The 12,458-nt window shown below is 44.5% G+C and overlaps 1 long non-coding RNA gene across 2 annotated transcripts; it reads right to left on the minus strand.

Moving 5' to 3' along the window:
- Positions 1-2,342: 2,342 nt before the first annotated feature.
- Positions 2,343-7,390, minus strand: LOC113121476 (uncharacterized). Of its 2 annotated transcripts, XR_003294733.1 has the most exons (3): positions 7,302-7,390; positions 6,576-7,058; positions 2,343-2,388 (listed from the first exon to the last, which is right to left on the minus strand). It is a non-coding gene; the product is annotated as an uncharacterized LOC113121476 (long non-coding RNA). The 2 variants fall into 2 exon arrangements; XR_003294732.1 differs by lacking the exon at positions 2,343-2,388 and having other exon boundaries at positions 6,161-7,058.
- Positions 7,391-12,458: the final 5,068 nt, after the last annotated feature.

Here is a 12,458-nt window from a genome sequence, read left to right on the forward strand (position 1 = left end):
TCTGACAGGACCAGAGCTCCTCCACAGAAATTCCACTGTTCTTCTCTCTGTGAAGATATTTATGTAGAGGTCAAAGGTCACAGGTTGTCATTTCTGTTTTGTGGACCTGCATCTGAGTCCATCCAGGTCTGTAGTTAGACACATGCAGTCTCCTGGAGCACCTCCAGCTGTAGGTGTCTGTCTTTGTGTGAACACAGAGTTTTAGGACTCTGGTCCCTGGAATCTACTTGCTTCCTTCAAATCTGTCTAAGAACTGAACCTTCTCTAGTTTACAGTAGAAACAGGCTCTTACTGTGGGTCTGAGGGTCCAGGTTCAGGACTGAAGGTTACAACAAAATCTTTGGACCGGTCACTCTTCATAGACAGACAGCTGGATCCTGGAGAACCTGGTCTCTGTCTGCAGAAAGGACAAATATTTGACATGTATCAATACCTGTAAGGGCAGATGCCAAATGTAACATGGCCTGTGATCAGGATCTGATCATGATGTCATACTGGACTTCAGTAAAGAAGTCAGAGCCCATAAAATGGTAAAGTCCTGATCCCATACACAGTGGGTGGAGTCTCTGGACTAGGTCCTATACTAGAGCTGTGGTGTAAACATTCCAGCTCCCAGATTAACTGTGTTCCCAGTGATCCATATATGGTGGATGATACTGAGAGTAATGACTCCCAGACTATAATGTCATATGAGCTGCTCTGAGATCACCTGTCTGAGCCAGTGGATCAGATCATCAGTTTGGCTTTAAGGATCTTTCAGACTCTCCTCGCTCAAAGGGGGACAGTTCAGGAGTTAAGCCATCATACACAGCTGACTGACTGCTGGGACCAACTGGAGGAGGGGGGGGGGGGGGGGGGGGGGTTGCAACTCTGTGCTGCACATGAACCAGGGATCCCTGATCTTACTGTCCCAATAGTTTAGAAACTCTGTCTTTTTCAAACTAACTGTGTTGGAGTCTTTTTGCTATTACAAAGTCAGGGGATGCAAACTTTTTCTTTTTGGCCTGATGAACATTGGTCTCTGAACTGAACTGATAAAGCTCTTTGCTGCTTTGGAACAAGTTCATTTGGTATCATTTGAATGATTCACCATCACAGGAAGCTCTGGCCTTTCCTTGTGTGTTTCAACATATTGAGATTCCCACTGGGCTTAGGGGGGGTTGACTGGCTGTGTGCACCAACTACAGCCCCTTAACACTGTTCAGTGTTTGATGCTGTGGCTGTGCTTCCTCCAGTCCCACAGTCATAGAGAAACTGGCTCCCAGTGTTTTCTCCTGGCCATGAATGTTCCAAACCCTCCTCCTCTCTCCTTCTGCTGTCCTCACTTCTGAATCCTTCTTCTTCAGGGTCTGTGGGGGCTTTCTTTAGTTTGCACATTGACTTTATTCATTATTTCCACCTTTCTTTTTTCAAAAAACTATTCCAACTGATCCAACATGTTTCATGGAAAACAACATTTCATCCAGTTGGATGTTAACTCTGTTCAAAAGACAAATATTAAATAGCATGTTCGCTTTTGGACAACAAGAACCTGTTTTCTCTTTATTTACTAGGAACTTGATCTTTGTTTCAAACTACAGATATATTGTTGGAAATGGTCGTTCATCTGCTGTCAGTGCTTCATTGGGGGACACAGAATCCTAAATCCATAGTTTGGAGAGCAACAGCTGGTCAACAAACAAATGCATCTGTGCAGCAAACCTCAGTGGAGCCACAGCTACTTGCTGTACAGTTTTCCACAGACCACCTTTAAAGCTCCACAGGTTTTGCTGAGTCTCTTGTGACGTCTCCTATTTTCCAAAAAACACATTTCAAAAGACCTGCAGAACCTTTGAAGTCCTAGACTTTTCCAGGTGTTCATGACCAGCACCACAACTCAGTAGTCCACACCTAGTACAGTATACAGCAAGCTCTTACTTTGGGTCTGAGGGTCCAGGTCCAGGCCTGAAGTATGGAGAACGATCTTTGGACCAGTCACTCTTCATGGACAGACAGATGGACCCTGGAGACCCTGGTCTGTCCTCCTCTTTCCCCCCACAAAGACTCATCTTCTGTGGTCTGAGAGGGAAACCAGGGACCCTGGAGACCAGAGGAACAAATCCAGTCAGCTGTCCTCCTGTAACGGCAGCAGCTTTTTATTGATTGGACATTAGTTTGATGGAACCATCCCAGAGACACAGTGTGACTGTGACGTCAGGAAACACAAGTCTAAACCAGACTCAATCCCAACATTCATCAATGAGATGGATCAATATGTGCAGGTGTCATATTAACACTCACCCTGCTTCCCACTTCCTGTTTCCTCCTTCTTCTTCTTCTCTGTGGACTTTAAAATGGAGTCTGACTTCACACTTTGCTCTTCTTCACATGTGGCAGTGAGTGGACACTCTGCAACACAAACAGGAAGTCAACAACATCACAGGAAGTTCTCATAGTCACTCCTAGTGGAAATGGTCTCTTCAGAGGTCTGGGGGTCTCAGTGTTGAACATGTCTCCACACTGCTGGACTATCAGAGGACTATCCCAGTCCTTGTTAAAGCTTTCTACAGCACCAGGGAAACAATGGTTTCTCCCTGGTGACTGACTAGTGAGCGTTAGCTGAGCTGCAGCAAAGACGATATCAGAAGCCAAAGAAAGATGTGGTCTGGTTTGGGCTGAACATCAGAGGGTTGGACCCAGTGCAGGTTTTTGTTCATGGTGGCATCAGAGATGAACACTAACTAAAATCAATTAATGATACTTGGTTCAAATAAATATGTGGATCAGAATCAGAACCAGCTTTAGTGGCCAAGTTTGTTCACACCAACAAGGACTTTGAGTCTGGGTCACTAAGCTCTGTCTGTGGACAAGAACTAACATGGAGTTCAACTTTCAAAAGAAAGAGAGGGGGTAAAAAAATCCACATAAAAAGACTATTAATGAGAAGTGACATGTTTCTTAATTAATATTTGGATATATACAATACATACATGTAATGCAACCACAGGGGGGCACAATCCAGTGTCTTTATGTGCCGGTCCCAAGTCCGGGTAAATGCAGAGGGTTGTGTCAGGAAGGGCATCCGACGTAAAATTTCAGCCAAATCAAACATGCGAATCACAAAAATGACTTCCAAACCGGATCGGTCGCGGCCTGGGTTAACACGACCGCCACTGGTGCTGTTGACTTACAGGGTGCCAGTGGAAATTGGACTACTGTTGGTCGAAGAAGGAGAGGAGGAAGGCGTGTTCGTAGGCAAAGAGAGAAGAGGAAGGGCAAGAGTGTAGGACTTAGAGTAGGGACTTTGAATGTAGGGACTTTGTCAGGGAAAACTAGAGAGTTGACTGATATGATGGAGAGAAGAAAGGTGGATATCTTGTGTGTTCAGGAGACCAGGTGGAAAGGTAGCAAGGCCTATAAATTAGGAGCAGGGTTCAAGCTGTTATCATGGTATGGATGGAAAGAGGAATGGAGTAGGAGTTATCCTGAAAGAGGATTTTGCTAGGAATGTTCTGGAGGTGAAGAGAGTGTCAGTTAGGGTGATGAGTCTGAAGCTGGAAGTTGAAGGTGTGATATTGAATGTTGTCAGTGGTTAGGAGAAATTCTGGACGAAGATAGATGGTGATTCAGGGTATCCCTAGTGGTGAGAGAGTGGTGATTGGGGCAGACTTCAACGGACATGTTGGTGAGGGAAACAGAGGTGACAAGGAAGTGATGGGTAAGTTTGGTATGCAGGACAAGAATGCAGAAGGACAGATGGTGGTAGACTTCGCAAAAAGGATGGAAATGGCTGTAGTGAACACATTTTTCCAGAAAAGGGAGGAGCATAGGGTGACATATAAGACTGGAGACAGGAGCACACAAGTTGATTACAGTTCAGGAGTGTGTTAAGAGGAAAAGGTTAGCTAAGAAGAAGTGGGACACTGAGAGGACAGAAGAGAACTCAGTGTAAGGTGAAGGTAGAGGTGGCAAAGGCCAAACAAAGGGCATATGAGGATTTGTATGATAGGTTGGACTCTAAGGAGGGAGAGGTGGATTTGAACAGGTTGGCGAGGCAGAGAGACAGAGATGGGAAGGATGTGCAGCAGGTTAGGGTGATCAAGGACAGGGATGGAAATGTGTTGACAGGTGCCACAAGTGTGATGGAAAGATGGAAGGAATACTTTGAAGAGTTGATGAATGAGGAAAATGTCAGAGAGCACAGAGTAGAAGAGGTGACTGCTGTGGAGCAGGAAGTAGCAAAGATCAGTAGGGATGAAGTGAGGAAGGCGTTGAAGAGGATGAAGAGTGGAAAGGCAGTTGGTCCTGATGACATACCTGTGGAGGTATGGAAGTGTTTAGGAGAGGTAGCAGTAGAGTTTTTGACTGGGCTACTTAACAAGATCTTGGAGAGTGAGAGGAGGCCTGAGGAATAGCGGAGAAGTGTACTGGTGCCCATCTTTAAGAACAAGGGAAACGTACAGAGTTGTGGAAACTACAGAGGAATAAAGTTGATGAGTCACACAATGAAGTTATGGGAAAGAGTAGTGGAGGCTAGGCTGAGGTCAGAAGTGAGCATTTGTGAGCAGCAGTATGGTTTCATGCCAAGAAAGAGCACCACAGATGCAATATTTGCTTTGAAAATGCTGATGGAGAAGTACAGAGAAGGCCAGAAGGAGCTGCATTGTGTCTTTGTAGATTTGGAAAAAGCGTATGACAGGTTGCCGAGAGAGGAGCTGTGGTTTTATATGAGGAAGTCTGGAGTGGCAGAGAAGTATGTTCGAGTGGTGGAGGACATGTATGAGAGCTGTAAGACAGTGGTGAGGTGTGCTGTAGGGGTGACAGAGGAGTTCAAGGTGGAGGTGGGACTGCACCAAGGATCGGCTTTGAGCCCCTTCTTGTTTGCTGTGGTGATGGACAGGCTGACAGATGAGGTTAGACAGAAATCTCTGTGGACCATGATGTTTGCAGATGACATTGTCATCAGTAGTGAGAGCAGGGAGCAGGTGGAGGAAAATCTAGAGAGGTGGAGGTTTGCTCGGGAAAGGAGAGGAATGAAGATTAGCCGCAGTAAAACAGAGTACATGTGTATAAATAAGAGAGACTCAATTAGAACGGTGAGGTTACAGGGAGCAGAGGTGAAGAAGGTGGAGGATTTTAAGTACCTAGGGTCAACAGTCCAGAGCAACGGAGAGTGTGGAAAGGAAGTGAAGAGACGTGTGCAAGCAGGTTGGAACGGGTGGAGGAAAGTGTCAGGTGTGATGTGTGACAAAAGAGTGTCAGCAAGAATGAAAGGAAAGGTGGACAAGACAGTGGTGAGACCAGCAATGTTGTATGGTTTAGAGACAGTGGCACTGAGAAAAAGACAGGAGGCAGAGCTGGAGGTAGCAGAGCTGAAGATGTTGAGGTTCTCTCTGGGAGTGACGAGGACGGATAGGATCAGGAATGAGTACATCAGAAGGACAGCTCATGTTAGATGTTTTGGAGAAAAAGCCAGGGAAGCCAGATTGAGATGGTTTGGACATGTTCAGAGGAGGGACAGTGAATACATTGGTAAAAGGATGCTGAGGTTAGAGCTGCCAGGCCTAGAGGAAGACCAAAGAGGAGGTTCTTGGATGTAGTGAAGGAGGACATGAGGATAGTTGGTGTGGGTGAGGAGGATACAGAGGATAGGGTTAAATGGAGGCAGATGATTCGCTGTGGCGACCCCTGAAGGGAGCAGTCAAAAGGAGAAGATACAATACATACATCTGTGAACTAGTGCAATAGGAGTGCAAGGATTTAACTGTAGTATAATTGTAGTATACCTGTAGTGTAACTGTAGTATACCTGCAGTATAAGTGTAGTGTAACTGTAGTATACCTGTAGTGTAACTGTAGTGTAACAGTAGTATAACTGTAGTATACCTGTAATGTACTTGTAGTGTAATTATAGTATAACTAAAGACCAAAAAAATCCTGTAGAAAGACAACAGCATGTGAGTGGAGCAAATGTTTCCTACCCCTCTTAGTGTTAGTCCTGATGTTACACTCAAGTCTGATCAACACAATGAGATCTTCTGAAGCAGAAGTGTCGATGAGCAGCGTTTCGATCCAAATCACATGACCGCTGCGAGCGAGGCCTCGTTATGTCACATGACATGTTGAGAGGAGGAAGTTGCTGAATTGCCATTAGTTTGAATCATAGTCAGGGAGAATGTTAGTTTAGATTTAGGTAGATTTAGTTTATTATTAAACAATAACACATAAACAACACACTGATTAACACACCACAGAGACAGAAATAAAATAGTTTCAGTAATAGATCGATCAGTCACAGTGTGAGTTGAGGGACAAAGAGTTGTGTGGGATTATGTGGGTGAAGGTTGATTGAGGCAGTGAGGAAGGGATATGAAGGAAGAGCCAAAAAGATCACAATCATATGTCTGGGAACGCTTTGATCTGATTAACCTCAAAAAGGTCAAGTGCCTGATTTGTGCTCAGGAGCAGCAACACGTCCTCAACCAGCATCAACACACTACCAATAGAATTTTAGTAATAAGCATATTTGCCTCATCAAGGCTGCCTGTTATACAAACTCCTTTAAATATTGGATTATCTACAGACACAATGACACACCTTTGACAAAATAACTTTGATTAAAGCCTCAGAGAAAGATGCGATGGTGAGATCCACTACAGCCTGAACCAACGAGGCTTGTCAGGACCTCCGATCAGTTGCAGTTCTCAAAGGCAGCCAGCAGATGTCGCTCTTCTGGCTGTATAAAAGACTTCAAAGCAGTGAGTCATTTTCAGGCCAATTGTCCCAAAGTGGTTCATAAAGCTTCAGTTTCAACACTTCATTTTCAACTATTAGTCATGTTTTATGTTGGACTGAGAGGAGCCTGGTTTCACTGGGATAAACCACATCCAACAGGTTCCTGAAAGGAAATATTTGAAGAGAACTTCCTCCTTTGCTGAGTCCATAAGGATCCACCCAGAACTTCTACTCATACTGTGGGTCTGAGGGTCCAGGTTCACGGGATCAGGTCTGGACCAGTTCCTCTTCACACACAGACAGCTGGATCCTGGACACTCTGGTCTCTGTCTGTGGTACTGACCTCTGCAAACACAAACATGGTTTTATTGATTTCACATCAATCACTTATCAGTTTGAAGTTTCTGAACCAGTCAGTCCAAGAGACGCAGACCAGGCTGAGCAAACAGGAAGGCACAGCCTGTTGTTTCCTCCGTTAGTTTCAGCAGCTTTGTGTGGACCCAGGCTCTTCCCTCCACAGTCCACAGAGAGAAAAGTGAGTGTGAGCCTCCAACAGTCAGATCATAATAATGTTGGATTAACACTCACCTGCCTCAGCTTCACTTTCCCTCCTCCTGCTGTCTGCTCTCAACATAGACTCTGAGCTCAACGACTGAACACTTCCTGCTGCACCACAGGAAGTCACATGACTCTGTGGTTACAGCAGTACCCCTATACACACATGAATACATTACCCGCTCTGATCTGGGTTTAATGTTGTACTGCAGCTCTACTGGGTACTGAACTTACAGGGACCACTTATAGACTTGTAGCCTGCTTTTTAGTGTATTTGCAGTACACTTTGAAGTACACAGCAAATAAACTGTGATATATACTGTTAGTACTCACATAACATTCCAATCTTTTTAGTTTATTTGCAGTACAGTATAATTATACTTCTGTTGGTGCAGTACACTTGGAGCACAGTACTGTTGTACCTCTAAGATGTATTTCATACTACAACTATACTGCACCAAGTATCATCAAAGGCAAAGGCAAAGGCAAATTTATTTGTATAGCACCTTTCATACACTACGCAATTCAAAGTGCTTTACAAGGCATAACCCACAGAAGCTGATGGGGCCTCTTCACCTCTACAGTCCACAGGGAGGAAACTGACTCCCAGACTGGGACAGTACACAACAAAGTACTGTCAGTACTGCAGTACTCCCATGGAGCTGTCTGGTATTTCTGTGGATGTATTTTAGTCCTGTCCGTGTCCCAGGTTTGAGCCCAACTCGTCTCCCTGTGTGTCACCTAAGTGCAGCTGAGCCAAAAACCCAGTGATGGATGTTTGAGCCTCAGCAGCACCACCTGCTGTCCAAAGCAACAAACGACCTGGCTGAAGTCTCAGCTCCTCACACATCCTGCAGTACAACAAGGACTTTGACAGCACTGGACTGCTGATACTGGTCTACTGTGAACTCAGGGAGCTGGAGCTGACAGGTAGTGCCCAGACCAGAACTAAAGCTGGTTCTCTTCCTCAGTGTGCTGAGCTGTAGAGCTGGATATCTACACTGATCTCCTGATTCCAGTCAGGATGATTCTTTCATTAGACAATCACACATTTTTCTTGGCAAATGGAAAAGGACTCAAACATGACACATCTGGATTTGAGGCCCACGTGACCTCTGAGTTCAGCTCATGGCTCATTGTCCCAGTACTTATATATACTGCCATAGAACAAACATCTGCACAATCACATCTGGATTTGTTTCCCATCTAAGCCTCAGGATCACATGAAACAGGAAACAGGAAGCTTCAGTCATTTTGACATCCAATCATTTTGGAGCTTTTCATTCCAATTAGCAGGAGATCCTTAAGCTGAACAACAGAAATGAGTCCAACAATAAACATGCAACTATGGCAAGCCATTTGAGCATAAATTAGATATCCTTGATATCAGATGTTCATTTCACATACTAGTTCAGTCTTTGTCAGAACTAGTTCGAAGTTTGATTGCACTAGTTGGACATGTGATTGCACTAGTTGAACAAGAACCCTTACTAGTCACGCTTTCTCAGCAACTAGTGGCATTTCTGTCCAGCTAGTTCCAGGAAAAGCCCTACTATCAATGCCAGTCACTGCACTAGTAGGACCAGAGTCCCAACTAGTCAGCTTTTTGATGTATTAGTTGCCCTCTGGACAACACTAGTAAGGCTAAAAGTCCTACTAGTTAACTAGTGTGCTGAAAGAAATGTGACTTTACTAGTCAAGCATGAGTTTGGCTCACTAGTGAACTAGTGAGATTCAAATGTTTACTAGTTTACTAGTAAATACCAAAATGTTCACTAGTTCTACAGGTGGGGATCATTTTGGCCTTACTTGTTAACTAGTTAAACACACCATCTGTTACTAGTGAGCTAGTAAGGTCCAAATGGAGTAAGTAGTTGACTAGTGACAATGATGTTCTCCTCACTAGTTAACTAGTGGAAGACATTTTGCCTCACTAGTGAAAGTCTGTATCAGACATGTTCAGACTATGACTGAACATGTCAGACATTTTTCCTACATGTTAGGCCTTTTCTTTAGCTAGTTTAGCATTTATTGGCACTAGTGAGCGACTATGTGCAACTAGTGAGATATTTGTTTAACATGTTGGTCTTTTTGTCTTTTTGGTTTTTTAATACACACTTTGTATCCATTAATGTAGTGTTTAATTCCATTTTGGAGAAGTTCGTCATGAACTTATTACAACATGAATATTTATTTTATTATTTATTAAGTACGAGACACTAGCGCCATCATATGAAAAGTCAAATGATGAAAAGTTGATTGCACTAATCTATGTCTATGGCTGAGGAGATATGAGAAAGCCTTAATCATGTGGTCATTTTTAATTGTTCTCATAATGGTGGATTTTATGTGGCGGATTAATGTACAGAAGGTTCATTCTGTTTTTTCACAGATACCCATACATCTGCAAATATGACCACTGGAATGTGGAAAGCAAAGCTATTCCTTTTGCTAAATGCTGATCAGGCTGCCCTTCCACCTCATACAGAATGTAGTAAATTATCCAAAATGGGCTTAGGTAATGTACACACTGTATTGGAGGGGTGTCAAACGTACGACCCGTGGGCCAGATCAGGCCCGCAAACAGGTTTAATCCGGCCCGCGAGATGATTTGAAGTTTAAACTAGCTGCAATTTTTCAATGAAAGAAACTGCTGTTCTAAATGTGTCCACTGGGTGTCGCAATAGCAATTATGTTAAGCAGGCAAATTGTTTATACCAGGGCTGAGCAAGTAGGCCTATATTTGTCAGCTGGCCCGGAGCTAGCTGCCTTGTCGTTCTGCCTATTAAATCTTCTACTTCGAACATTACGCGCTTCAGTAGTTTTTACCTCCGTTTGTAGGGTGTGGTGAGTGTGGAATGCAGACGCACCTATGGGGGCTTCATATAAGATAAAGGAAGTAACTGGCCTTGGTTTGCTCAAACGACCCCCATCCAGAACACATAGAAGACAGTTGGCAATAACAACTCCATATAAGGTTATATCATAAATTCCTTTTGGTGGGGCGCTGCCCAGCAGTTTAAACATAGTATAGTTTCCATCTATTGTTTAGATCTCTCTGCCTGCGTGTGTGAGTGGATTTCCGGAGACGTCTCTGTACTTTTACAATAAACCGGTGTGTCGATTCCTAACTTACACTCCGTCCACTTTTATCCCTTCATTAATGAACTCGGGTGAAGGTCACAAGGTCTGATTTTCAACAATTTGGGCGCTCGTCCGGGATGGAGAGGAAAAATTGGACTGAAAAAAACCATTCGAAAGATCACATTGACAGTTTCTGAGGGGCCAAACAAAAGGTAAGGCAGAAACCTATTATATTAAATTCTGCTGAATTGAATACCACTAAAATGGATACTGTCGATGTGTATTTCGGATTGGTTACAAATTGAGACGGATTGAAAGTTATAAATCGAACGTAAAATACAAATAAGGTAAAGTAAACGATCGACGGAGTATAAATATATAAAGAAAATACAATTTAAGGTAAAGTAAAATCTGTGCGTGTTCGATCGGCGGAGTATTTAACTCTTGGATTGTGGTGAATCCCACCCAGTACTCGACGGGGGCTGGGTAAAAACTGGGTTGAAAGACCCGGGAGCTGGGGAGACCCCGAAAAAGAAATTCTTCAGCCATGTTCGATTGGGGAGAATAGTGTGAGTGAATATCTCAGCCTTGTTCGATAGGGAGATATGAGTATGAATCTGAAATGGTGTGACTGGCAAGTAATATTGAATTTTTTGATGTAGTTATTGTTATTGGACAAAGGGTCTAAGGTCTATAAATTGTTATACGGTGCATAAGTATAATATCTGTTATAATATAGGAATATAGACGTAAGTATGATATTAAATATCAACTGAGTGAAAGAGGTAAGTAAAGATATTTATGAGAGGCATGTGGTGAGTGAAGAGGCCAGTACGAATAGGAAGTGTCTCGGAGGGGACCTTGATTCACACTGACCACAGAACCTGGAAGTAGAGGTGAAGTGATTCAGAGGTAGCTCCTCCCACTATTTGGCTCCCTCTAGTGGCGCCGAGCAGAACTGCAGGAGAAGTTGCTGACACCCGCAGGAGGTGGGAGGTACTGCAACAGGAATTGGAAAATTGCTCCATCTGGTGGAGGAAACACCGAATTACAACTAAATATAAATAAATAAGGAAAAGATCAAAATGGATGGAGAATTTGATCATGAGATGGATAATGACAGATGGGGCCCACCAGAAAAATGGGTCGATCTGGGGATTCAAGTTGAATATATTTTAAATAGAGGAAGACTGGGATGTGGAGAACGGAGGACCGAGCTCTGCGGGACGGAGCTCCCAGAATGATGTGTTGATGTTCCCCTTGATGGCCACCGAAGGTGGGTTTAAATACCGGCCTTACGGGTTGGGGGATGTGCAGGTTTTGGTGGACCAACTTCCCCCAGTAGCAGAGGGGGGAGGCCTGTGGCTCGGCAAATTGGATTTGCTGACCGCAGGACAGAGACTAGCTATTGGGGATTTTAGAGCCGTGATTCAGAGATGCCTGACCAGCATGGATGCAAGGGATATAGAGAAGGCTGCGGGCACTCTCCGCAGACCGGATGAGGAGCCGTTTGCCCGGTGGGCTGGTGACCTGAGCAAGGCAATCTGCGAGAAATATCCGCTGCCAAATTCAGCAGCGGTCCCAAAGGTGACTTGGAACGTTAAAGACAACCCCAGAGTCTTCTTAGACCAGAGTAAAGAGTTGTGAATCCGACAGACAGGGTGTCACCCAGGTAAACCGGGTCCCCAAAGGGAGTGGTACCGACAGGCGGTATTGGGGGGGGTTCCAGAAAAGGTCAAAACGGCCATGATTGATAATCCAGATTTGCAGGGGGCTGATTCGGTGGTGTGGGAGAGACATTTGGTGCATCACCTCACCCGTGTCCAGCAGCAGATGCTGAAGGAAAGAGAGTAAAATCAGGAGTTCCAGACCCAGCTGCTGAAGCTCCAGTTGGCAGAAGCAAGGCAGAAGGTCAATGCCGAAAAGAACAAAAATAAAAAAGAGGAGGCCAAGAAGGTTATGTGGCAGTGGGGCGTGGATGCTCCGGATACTCCTGATCTGTTCCCAGTACCTCCTTGGGAGCCGCAACATCACCCTCCAGGCAATAGGGGAGGATACAGGGGAGCTCCGAGGGGGGGCCGTGGGTGGAGAGGACGCGGTGGTCGA

Source organism: Mastacembelus armatus, chromosome 20, assembly GCF_900324485.2.
Source record: "Mastacembelus armatus chromosome 20, fMasArm1.2, whole genome shotgun sequence".
Lineage (NCBI taxonomy): Eukaryota > Metazoa > Chordata > Actinopteri > Synbranchiformes > Mastacembelidae > Mastacembelus > Mastacembelus armatus.